General features: G+C 39.0%; 1 long non-coding RNA gene across 1 annotated transcript in view; it reads left to right on the top strand.

The window, feature by feature from the left end:
- The window catches only part of LOC119018497, a 33283-nt gene extending 21110 nt beyond the window's left edge, over positions 1-12173 (top strand). The window contains exons 4-6 of the long non-coding RNA XR_005074772.1: positions 508-596; positions 10151-10199; positions 11390-12173. This is a non-coding gene — a long non-coding RNA (uncharacterized LOC119018497). The remainder of the gene's footprint in view (positions 1-507; positions 597-10150; positions 10200-11389) is intronic.
- Positions 12174-12640: the final 467 nt, after the last annotated feature.

Genomic DNA, 12640 nt, shown 5'->3' with positions numbered 1-12640 from the left:
TATGTTTTGGTGCTTTAGATGGCTTAATTTCTTTCTTTTTTTTTATATGAATGTCAAAAATAAAAGGTTTTACTTACATTTACACATGCAGACACAGAAAAGCAGATACTAGAGATATGATCATAGGGGTATCCGTGACGGGCTAAGATTGCTTTACTCCTGCTCATGTGTCTTTGATGCAGATCACACTGACTGATCAAGCGTTTGGATGGTAAAAACACTGCTTCCATCGTATTAGTATTAGTTTAATCCTTAATATTGCTGCTGATTTTTACAAAGAGGTAAAATAAGATGGAAAAATAATAAAGAAGATAAAAAGAGAAGGGCAAAAAGAGGAAATCCTCCAGGGAGATGTATAATTCATGCTCACGACATAACAGAACATACAGACATTCTGTGTGTTAGCTTGTGCTTGTGTGAGCTTGTGCTTGTGTGTGTGTGTGTGTGTGTAGGTGTGTGTAGGATGATCACTGTGTATTTGCTGAATCCCCCTCTTCATGTCTTTAGGGTCCAGGTAGCCAACAGACTGGATTTAGCCGGCGCCAAGACCTGAGTCTGTCATGGCGGGATTCTCTCTTTCTTCACTTAAGGTTGAGGTGGGACATTATTTATTTCACAGGTGAGCTGTGACTTTGTGAATATTGTATTTGTTGTAACAGTCACTGTTAGCACTGAATCTCAGAGCCAACATGAGTTCTTCCTGAGAACATGTATAATATAGAAAACAAAAGATCTAGGCTGCCAGATTCACAAAGATGAAATATTTTCATTATAAGCCTTGAAAAAAGGTTTCACTACATCAAAATATTGCTGTCTGATTTTTCCTAAATATAAACTTGGGCCTTACTTAAATACAATTGCACAGCTACCTGATGAAGGTATCTGAACTTACAAAATTAATAAATACAAAGATACAGTGAACGAGCAATAGTAAATGGGCCAACTTAGCAGCATATAAGATAACACCATAAATGCAATTATTTAATGCCAATATATACAGTCTTGTTATACACATTACTATATATTATCCTCACTATACATATTACCTTTACCCTCATCATCAATATATGATATATTTTATAATTTCATAAAAAATGTTCTATAGTCAAAACTTATATTGGATTGTTCAGTGTCAGTACATTAGTACTGATAATCATATGTGAATGCATAAACACATTATTTTTACCAACATGCGCACTGAGCAGGACAATAAAATTTTTAAAAAATTAATTGCAAATTTGCCTCTAAACTTTCATACCTTCTTGACTAAAATGCATCCCCCTTATTTGCCCGACGTCTCCCCTGTCCATATTATCAGAGAAAGTGCAGGGGAAGAGGGGTTGTTTCGTAGAATATGTTAGTGTAGTCTGCCTGACTCACTTTTCCTTCATCCGACTGACACTTGTGCAAGTTAGAATCGAGGGCCTGAGCCATGTCTCTGAAACCACAAGAACCAAAAGAGTAAGTTCGCTAGAACATGATGAATGATTTGAACCGAGTCCACGCACCCTGTTAAAAATGAACAAATTGCCTATATTGCCTAATTGACTAGACAGTATGTTTGGCTTTAATGTACTGTGATTTCTTATTTCCATATAAGTCGGACATATATAACAACACCAATACCTGATAGCCCCAACATACCCGCACAGCTCATTCATTCATCTATTCACTGTTTTATTTTGTTCTGTGTCTTGTGAAAAGAATTTAGCAAAGTAAGCATTTAAACTCAGTTGTTTTTAAGCCTCGAGGTAGTAACCATCTTCATTGCCTCCTTCTATAGTCAGGTACCTGAAGTCAACATAAATAAAGCCACCATAAAGTGCTGTTTTCTGGGCCAAGCCTAAACCGGTTGCAGCTGAGGAAGGGAAGTCTTGTAACAGATGAGATTGATGTCAGGGAACAACACATAATTGCACTTCGGAGCCTTTAATAACTTCTTAAAACCTATTCTTCCTCTTTTTTCTCAGATAACCTTTCAGGATTTTTCTTTAAACTATTCTGTGTGACTGCAGTCCGGTCCGCTGAGAATTGCAGACTCACCTATACGCTCAAAAAAACATCTGTACTCGCATCTTACAGAGTTTCATATTACCACAGTGCTGTCCCTTTTCAGCAAGAAAATGTGCCGCTGTTGGGGGAAAAAAAGTTATATAGGGCTTAAACTGACCTTTTTCAACTTTTCAATTAATTTAATTCTCTATTTAGACAAACGATGTCACAGAGAAGCAGCCAGTACAATAAAATCTTTCTTCACTTGCCTCTCTGAAGGAGACAAACAACCTCAGCCCGTTGAAACAGGTTGTTTTTGCACAGTTGTTCCTGAAAATACAGTTTGAGATCATTAAAATTAACAAGCACATCACACCCATTCATTTTTACACCGTTATATCTTTGCTGAGCTAAATGTTTTTTTAAAGTATGTATGTACCAGCTGTATAATGTTGAGAGCAAACTGTGGGGCATGGCTGCCGTCGTCACTCAATCATGAATTATAAAAAGGAGCGGCTCCCGCGTGTGTGAAATGGCATTGTTCACAGTTTGTGTCACATCAGTGCATGTTTAACTAGGCAAAACAAAAGCTTTTCAATATTTCAGAGCACAGGGACTGACAGAGTGAGGAGACATGGCTGTTGTACCGCTGTTCTGCCTCCTCCTGTCTCGTCCTCTCCAAGCCGGCGTCCTGTCCTCTCTCCTCCCGTCCCCTGAAGTGCTCGCCTCTCCTCTTAGATTACGCCGCCCTGAAAAACACCACCTCAAAAACCCCTCTCCACTCAGCATCTCCGTGTCAGACCGATTTTGACACAATGAAACCAAACAAGAATTGACTCGCAACCATCCCTTCCCTCCCCATTTATCACTTCCCCATCTGTCCTGTACCACAGGCTGCGTTAGCTCCGGCGCACAACCCTTTTAAGCTCCCTCCGCTGGGTTTGAATAGTGTGTGCTAAAATGCGGTGTTAATCAAAACCCAAACAGGTACACCAGGGCTTGGGTCTCAGAGGTCCAGTAAAAAAGGCAACACCACAGAAATGATTAACAGGGGGGCTATTGAACAGATGTGGAAACAGAGACACAAGAGGAACACAGACATTTACAGAGGGGAGATTGTTTGAAGAGTGAGAAGAAGTTATTTAGGCTTATTTGCAGTTAGATGAGCTCACGTGCCATCACACCATCAAATATTTTTCATGTTGTTCGGGGCTTTTGCAGTGCAGATGGGCTCATCATCTGCTGGTATCTCTTTGTGCTCCTCTTGCTGAGTCAAAGGCCTTTACTGCTCCCTACAACCCACTTTGTGTCCTTGTACTGGGACTTTGTCTGATTAGGCGTCAGCTAATTAGGTCTGACTAGCCAGGCTTTTAAGTCACACGGCATCATGCGTGAGGCCTGGTTAAAAGTAGATAGATGGCTGAGACATTAGCTGTCGAGAAGGAGAGACACCACTGATGGGTCTTTCACTTCCTGGCACGGGTGGACACCATCTAGGGCAGGGGTTCCCAGCCTGTGGGTCGAGACCCTCCAGAGGGGCTGCAGAATATATCTGAGGGGTCCTGAGATGATTAATGTCAGCACATATTCAAAGCATACTCTGCTTCACAAGATTATGTTTATTTTTCAGATGTATCTGAAATGCTTTTTCTTGGGAAATGCATGAAAGACTCATCGTCAAAACATGAAGGCAATCCAGGAAATCTAAATATAAAAACAGGTCACGAATAATGGAAATATGTTTGAAAAAACAAACTTCTGGCTAAATAATTTATTAGAAAAAAGCTATCACTAGGTCTTCAGCATGTTTTTGACCTTATGTTGTGGCCACAGCCAATAGGAGGCAATCACATGACATAGATGATAACGTAACTGGGGAAACAAATAAAGAATATAACAAAACAACAAAACAAGATAACAGATAACACAGAAACATTTTACATACACCCAACATACAGAATATTTACACCTACATTTATAATACATACCACACAATAGGCTGTGAAAAAAAAGAGAAGAGCCAATGCAGAAACAATATATATATTATATATTATTATATATATTATTATGTATATATCCTCAGTATGAATTTTAGATAGAAATGTTTGAAATACATGTTCAAATTAAACATCCTAGATACGTAGGACGGTCACATATACATACTGGAGTTACAGGGAGCCACTGCTTTTTTTAAGGGGATACAATTCAAAAACATTGGGGAGCCACTGATCGAGAAGGCCTTTAGGAACATTTTCCTGGTGAAACAACAGCCCACTCACCAGAACAAAATACATATAATTATGTTTAGATTAGATGTATATCAGCTGAAGAGGCGGTGTGGATCGAGACAAGAGGGGAAGTTGGTGCCAGACCAAGTTTCAATTGACAAAACTGGGTATTTTAATGAGATGTTGGGACAGTTCCAGTCGCGTTTATTGCGACAAAACCAGATATTTTTGAGCTGAGACATAATGTTTTCCTTACCTTAACCAAATGTTGTAAACCTAACCACGCCATAAGCACAGCATTGTCACAACATAAAATCAAAACATAGAAATGAACATACTGCACAATTTTGCTGGAATGTAAAATGCCAACATTTTTTTGGTGTTTGGGTGGGCCCTGGTTTTCACCTTGTTTCTGTCATTTGTAAGTTGGTGGTCTCATACTGTAATAACAAAATATTTAATCATCCACTGTTAAATCATTCTACTCTAAACATTCAGATATCATTTTGACAGGATTTTACAGGTACAAATGTCTTTGAATCTGGATGGAGACAGTCATCAGAGCAGCCTAAGTACAAAGCACACTCATCAAACAACTAGAGATGTATTCCTCAGTTCTTCTGAACCAGATCTTGGTTGTATCCTCTCCCCGCTGATACAGTAACACTCGCGAGGTGGATGAATCCAGCAGAAATCACAAGGCGAATAAGCAGCTAGAACAGAGAGAAGGATGAGTGACAAAAAAAAGCAGAGTAGTCAGATATTAATCGAGACATTTTAACTTTGTCATGAGAACATTTGCCAGCTGCAAGGCGCTCTGCTGATGTTTAGCCTGAGGGTGTGACAGACAGGAAGGGATGTTATGCCATCACAGCGTTTGATCACCGGCATCATGGGGAACACAGGTATCAGAGAGAGTCTCGTATCTCTCACAGCTGTTCAGGTTCTGTCGCAAAGGCTTGTTTAGATATTGGTGTAAATGGGATGTGGAATATCTAACACTGAAAATGTGAGCCGAGCTCCTCTTCCTTTACATCCTTTTTAAAAGTCATGTGCTGTACAGTCAGAGCCAGTCTTTGAGGCTAAATAGACGATCAAGGCACGCGTGAGTCATCAGGCAAAATATTATCCTCCAAAGCTGCGTAATTGTGTTAACTCTGTGTTAATAGGCATCACAGCGCAATTACTTGACCTGCACATAATGGAAGTCTCATCGATGTATGGATCCTGCCCCCTACTGTCAATGATGAAAATGACATCAATAATCAATTAGTGGATGTTCTGTTTTTGAGGGGCTGCAGGCAGAAAACAATCAACAGAAATATTTATCTCATTTGGAAGAAAGCTCTGCTGTCCAGCCACCAAACAGCCACCAAATATGGCGCATATAGAGAGTACATTACAGATAGAAACTGTAGATAGAAACTGAATTGATCCTGAGGGAAATCTAGAAATTCAGTAGCTCTTACAGCACTTTAAAAAACGCCAGCACACAAGAGAATACAAAAATAAAAACCAGAATATAAGAGGAAGAAAAAAGTGAAGTCCAGCCACCATAACAGAGAGCTGTAAAAATAATAGTGTTAAGTAATAAAAAAATGGAGCAGATGTCAATATAACATATTGTATATCTGTATATTATTATTTTGGCCATTATACAAACGTTTTTATTAATGATCCCTGAAATGTGGTTATCAAAAGATATGTAATGAAGGCAGGATATCTTACAGTTTAACTGTATAGGTACTTTATTGTCTAAAATGACATCTGCACTGACAACATTACACTTCACAGGGAATTTAATAAAAATAAATGACCCCAAGGATCTTTTCTAAATTACATTCTTTAAAAATACACGGTTTCATATTGGCCCAAATCAGACAACACAGGCCGATATCGGCCGAATATAGGCTAACCAATATATCAGTGGTAAACATGTGTATCGAATGGAACAGTAAGAATAGTTCAAGAGTAATGATTACTTTAGATAATACAAATAGAGTAACATAAAAGCAGATTGTACACAAGGCTAACATCCAGCAAATACAATGTGATTGAAAGGGAGGTAAAACAGTACAAGGATAAGGATTTCTGTGGACAATATATACCGTAAAATACAAACTGAAGACAAACAGCGAACAAATACAAATGCAGATGGTGCATAAGCCCAACCCAGGTTCGATTTGGATCTGCCTTTGATTGCAGTTGTAATGTTTTATTTGGACAGTTTAAATTCAGCTAGTTTTAAGGGAGCTTCAGTTCCAGGAATTTCACAACCATCGCTTCCTTGTCATTCCCTCTCCGTCTCCTCAAATGAAGTGTTTGGGATGTGTCATGACCGTCCACCTCCTGCTGTATGCAGGGAACACAGCAACCTCTTCTGGACAAAAGTGAAAGTAGCAGGGAGTGCATTGATGAAGCCAGCATTAACAGAAGTGAGACCTATTATGAGACCACTATGAGTCTGACAAAACTCCACTCACAGAAATTATGACGTCGCTTCAGGAAATGAAATGGCATTTCATTGTCATTACTGCATCGCTGCTCAACAGTTATGGAGTTTGAAATCGAGCCGTTGACTCTCACAGGAAATGTTAAAATCCCAAACGTCTGGCGTCACATCTCGACAGATAACTAACGAGTGATTTGACTTGAGAAAAATCCCGTTATTGCCAGGGGAAGCGTTAAAAAGTATTCCATGATCAATGTATCTGATTAGTTTGCTTTTGACGGTACACTGGTGAGCTAATCAGGCCAAAGGGATCAATGGAGCGGCTGTCACGCTGCCTTGCATTTCCTCCATCTTCGGGTAACTACAATGTAAATGACTGGGTAGTAAAGGAAACTCTACTGGGACGCATACTAAACTCTGCCTGTGCTGCATTGTGCACATGGGAATCTCTACAGACACTTAGCCAGTTCTTAATCAGTAGTGTGCAAAAAATAGGTCCCTATTACACAGCCCTCTCTGAGTCTCTTATCATCATATTTGTCAGAGCTGCTTTATTCATTTCCAGATCAGTTTCCTCAGACTGTAAACTTTACAGCCCTTGTAGCAAATCCTTGTGGTACGATCCTTATTGTTGCTGATAGGCTCTGAACCGCTTTTCTTCCCCTTTTTCTCTGACGCTGCTCTCCTCTTCCTCTCTCTCCCTCTCAGGCAGTGAGAGCTACGAGGCCACCAGATGCTCTCCCAGCCTATCTGTCTTGTCCCTTTCACAGACAAACTAATTGCTAAACAAAAGGTGCTGGTGTGTCATGTCGAGTACCCTTGTAAATGCTTTACAGCCACAGTTCCATTCTGCCGGATAGTTAAGTGGCTAATTATAAAAGGCGCACAAAAGAGTCTGATTAGGGATAAAGGGGAAGAGGAGAGGGAGGATGTTGTGGTCCTATAGCCTTCTATACAGGGCAGTTTACTCAACACAAATAAAGAACCGCTGATGAAACTGCCCAAGGACGTGTAGAGAGTAGATTAACTCCATATTACTGCCTGTTAAGTGCTTGTATGACTTGCGTTGATGCAAGTGGAAACACTTTGATAAAGGAGGGATGGTTAGACCTCAGTGTGATCCTTTTCCACCACAGTATTATACACTATTATACACTATACACGATTGTTTTCATTGTCCATTAATCTCTTGATCATTTTTATTTATTGATTGATCAGAGAGATGTCTTCATGTGTCTTGTTGTCCTCCTGTACCTGAAATATACAGTTACAACTAAAAGTACTCGTAATACAGAAAACCTTTATATATTACAGTATGTAACTGGATTACTTTATATTGCTGTTGTAGTGGGACCAAACTGTAACTACTTCAAAATACAGAGAAAAAACAAGCACTTAAAATAAGAAAAAAGTAAATGGAATACAATTAAGTAAATATTTATATAAAGGCCTTTTAATATAGAGGATAAATCATAAAAAGTCCAGAGATTATAAGAGTCAGTGTGTTTTGACCATTATTTCTTCATTAGGGTCCAGACCATTATAACAAAATATCAAATTGTAACTACTTCTTATACTGTTTTGTAATTCAATCTATTAAAAAAGTCATATTTTATAAGACGATTTTTTTATTGTAAAGTCTTCATCTGAAACATAATTAGCAACTACAGCTGCCACAAAAATATAGATTCTATATATACATGCTCCACTGTATTTTTAGTAAAGTACAATAAGAAAGAAAACTCAGTTTTATACTAAAGGAGGGGTATTATGATATTCACAATAACCACAATATTAAACAGTGTTATATGAATATAGAGTTATTAATAAAGATATAGTAATATCATGTGAATAATCCAGATGTTCAGCTTTGTGAATTTAATATCTGACTGTATTTTTTATTCTTTTTAATTTACAGTAATGGTTACAACCTCTCCACCTCCCTACACTTTTGATTTTGGGCAGTGCTTGTGTAAATGAACTAAGTTACATACAGTCCCTCAACAACTGCTGCAGACTAAAAAAACAGATAACACACACTTTAGACACTGAAACCAATTAATTTGGGGCTTTTTTGCATAAAGGATCAAATCAATCATGATCTTGATTGTAGTTGTTTGATTTCCTGTCTGCTAATTTGTAATGAATGAACTAGTAGTTTTGACCCCACTGTAAAAAAGGAGCAGCAGGGATGGTTGAATAAACACATCCCTGACAGTCCTTTGCAAAAAACTGAATATCGTGCGTTTCATAAAGGAAGTATTTGTTCCAGCGCTGCTGTATTTCTTTACATTATATTGCAGAGGGGCAGGTGTTGTTGCATGTGAACCTGGTAGAAAATGCTTCTTCTGATGTGTGCTTGTGAGTGTGCGGGGCCTTCTTTGTCTTTTGCATCTGTGAAAATGTGTCCCATCATCTCGTGATGTGTTCAAGTTTGTACATAAGATTGTGTCTATGTGTGTACTTGTGAGCCTGTCTGTATACTGGCCGCAAAAAACAAAGAGCCCCCGACTCCTTATCTTGACAAAGTTGGGTAATTAACGACAGAGCCTATTAAAGGGAGAATATTCAGCCAGTGATGAATGGCTTTAATAACAGGGCCGTGTTCTCTCTAACAGAGACAGATCCTCCCGCCACCGTCTCCCTGCCCACCAGATAAAACTACCCAGAGTCCCAGCTTACCACCCTCTTCATCTTGCCTTTTCCCATCGGCAGTCTTTCTCTATTTCCTGTCTTTTTTTTTCTTTTTCAGTCCCTTCAAAAAAAAAATCTTTTTTCTTTCAAAGACTTAATCTTTTGTATCTGATCAGTTGTTCTTTTTCCCCGCATAATTTGAGTTTGTAGTTTCAAGGTTTAGTCCCATTAAAAAGTCACATCAGGCAAACTTGAATTTTCTTCGTGTATTCACAAAAGAAGACCGCATACTTCCCACAGAAACACAAACACGTACAACCTTTCCTCTACCTGCGCGGATGTTTCTGTGGACACGTTTGTGCATGTTTGTCTTGTAAAACATCGTTAGCCTCTTTGTGTAGGGGCCATGCAAATTGGACAGTTAAGAAGCACCCGCACCAATTTATGTTCCTGTGCAGCCCTTTAACAGGGGCTGTGCTACTGCTTTATGTGTCCTGGTGGGGTTGGGGGCAAGGGCTTACCACAGGGGTCACATTCATCACAGCCCTGCATTGTTACATCAGTCCAGATGTCTGTCCTCATTAAAAGAGGCCGCGTCTAAATGTGAAAACCTTCAAATGGGTGAGAGTTAAGCAGCCACTCGGCCGCGTGCAGAATCCAAACTGTGGCGGTGTTGCACAGTGTTTCTGCGTGTGGAAGATTCATGAGTGGATTTATCAGTGCGTTTTGTTCAACGAGTCACTTCACACGTCTTTTTTTCTCACATAATTTCTCTCTAACAATATTCCAGTCAGTTTTGGTTGTGTTTGTCCATATTTAGAGATGTGCTTTGTGTGTTTTTCAGATTTCTGCCTTTCCACAAGACATGGATGTGAACTGCAGGTAATGTGTAAGTAAGTAAAACTTGATTTATAAAGCATTTCTCATAACCAGACTTACAAGTTGTTGCACAATGCAAGCAGTGAGGAAAAATGCAGGACGTAACAAACAAACAATAAAAACTACATAATAAGGCAGCACAGAAACGTAATACACAAACAGTAACACTTTTGCAGTGTTAAAAGCATTAAATAGATATATGAAAAGGTGTCCTGGTGGCACAGAGTGTTTAAATGTGTACTATATAACTGCAAAATCCCCAGTTCAATTGTAGTCTCACACATTTGTGGTGTGCCTGTCGCTTTCTCTCCTGCTTTCCTGTCTGTCTCTACTGACAGATGTCTAATAAAGGCCAATAAAACACCAAAATAGCAATTTTAAAAATGACTGCAAATATTCAGCAACGCCCTCCTCACTGTGAGCAGTTTTTTTTTCTTATTTTTATTTTTTATTTTTTAATGTTCACTTCGCTGAAGAAATAGTAGACATTTTTAACATTTGTTTGTGTTTTCTAAAGACATGTTGCTGTTTAATTCAGATGTAACTTCTCAGTGCTGTATGAGCAGCGCAATGAAACTATTCACCCAGTTCTTTCAGGCTAAGACAGAAAATATGTTTTCATAATTTGGGGTGAGCTGACCCTTTAACCTGCAACCCAATCTTTTGTTTGTTTGTTTTGACTCTGGCCCCCTTCAAACACATGATTATAAGGGAATCTCCGCGTTTTAAAACGTCTGTTCATAACAGGTCTAAAGGGTGTCTGCCTGACCCTAAGACACAAGTTACATCACAATTTAGAATGGCATACTGTACATTTCTGTCTTTCTGAATGACTTTTTGGTGATATATTTGTTCACCCATAGCCTTTTTTAATTGAACAACATAAAATATTTATTTATTTTGTGTGATAAAACTGTTTTATGGTAATGGTATTATGGTATTATGCCATCTTCATTAAATGTGAAAGCCCAGCTTGTGGCAAAGGGCAGTATTACCACTTAAATAACGTCCTACATATTGGTTTTAATAAGTCCAGAAGAAACCAAAAAAACATTGCATGGTAAAATATTATTGATTTTGGAATAACACATAAAGCAATGAGGACGTAAAGCCAATGCCAACAAAACAAAAAGAGAGAAGAATGAGGGAAAGATTACAATGAAAGATGTGTTTTTGTGTGTGTGTGTGTGTGTGTACTTTACAGACTGCCTGGAGCCCAAAGAAAGGACAAAGCCAGAAGAATGACACAAAACAATGGACTGCTGCAGTTTGGTTTCAGGTTTGGGCCCTGTTGAGGGCACAAACACACACAATCACACACACACACACACACACACACACACACACACACACGTTACACACAGAGTTCCTCCCCAAAGTGACTCCCTTGTGTGGAGGGACCTTTTGCACAGAGGTTGTAGCATCAGGCGCTCTCTCGCAGGACCAAAGGCAGCGAGTCCATTAAATACACATGAGAGTCTAATTAGGGCCCCCCTCGTGCAGCGGGCTAGGAGGTAGGAGTCATTGGGGAACGACACTGCCGAGACCCTGACACTCGGAGAACACACTGTGCAAATTAATAGAGAATGACCAAGAAGTACCTCTGTGACTGACTGGGACCTCTGCTTCCTTGGAGGCAAAAATGTTCAGTGCTGATTGCTCTCATTAAATTTGTTACAGTGATATAATTATGAAAATATGTCTGCAAAATGGGATGACTCTTGGTGTGTGGTTAGTTTGCAGACTATGGTAAATTTGATATGAATGTTTAATATTTATGTGGTTCGTGTGACCTTTAAATGAGTCCAGGGAGGAGGAATTGTTGAGTGTGTGTTTTAGTTTGTGGCCTCATGTTACCCAGTTCCTCTGGTGATTCACACCCATTAAACATCTCTGTTGTGGTCTTCAAATGAATGATAGTCAACCATCCTGAACAAGATTAACATAACTGATCATTTTGCTAATTTGTTCCGAAATCAAGCAGGAAAAGGCACTCAACTATATTTCCCATTATAATTAGGTTGATAATAACGCCGGGTGAATTATTGCATTTTTGTTATTCAGGAGGAAAGTCTTTCCTCTGCTGCCTGTCAGATGAGATATTAGTGCAGACATAATTCTTATTCTGGCAGCAGCACGGTGACTGATATTATTTAAATTACACCTCCTTGGGCAAAGTATTCGGAAATACTTTGCAGATGGGAATTCATCACAAAATGGCGTTGAGAAAATGAGGGACATCAGGGTTTGATTACACTGACAAAAATGTCTTTTTTCAGAGGGAAGTGAGTAATGTTGTTAACAACAGACTGAGGTGTGCTAGGATGAATTTCACCACGTCTGATCAAAGACAGATAAAAACACATTTTACACTTTACACTTTGTACAACCAATACCTTTTCATGTTAAAGTGGAAACCGATCCAGTGGCAAATATGAAGAATTGTTTGCATAAG

Source organism: Acanthopagrus latus, chromosome 4 (genome assembly GCF_904848185.1).
Source record: "Acanthopagrus latus isolate v.2019 chromosome 4, fAcaLat1.1, whole genome shotgun sequence".
In the NCBI taxonomy this organism is placed as follows: Eukaryota; Metazoa; Chordata; class Actinopteri; order Spariformes; family Sparidae; genus Acanthopagrus; species Acanthopagrus latus.
Note: the sequence above shows the minus strand (reverse complement) of the source record. Positions and strands in the feature narration are given on the sequence as shown.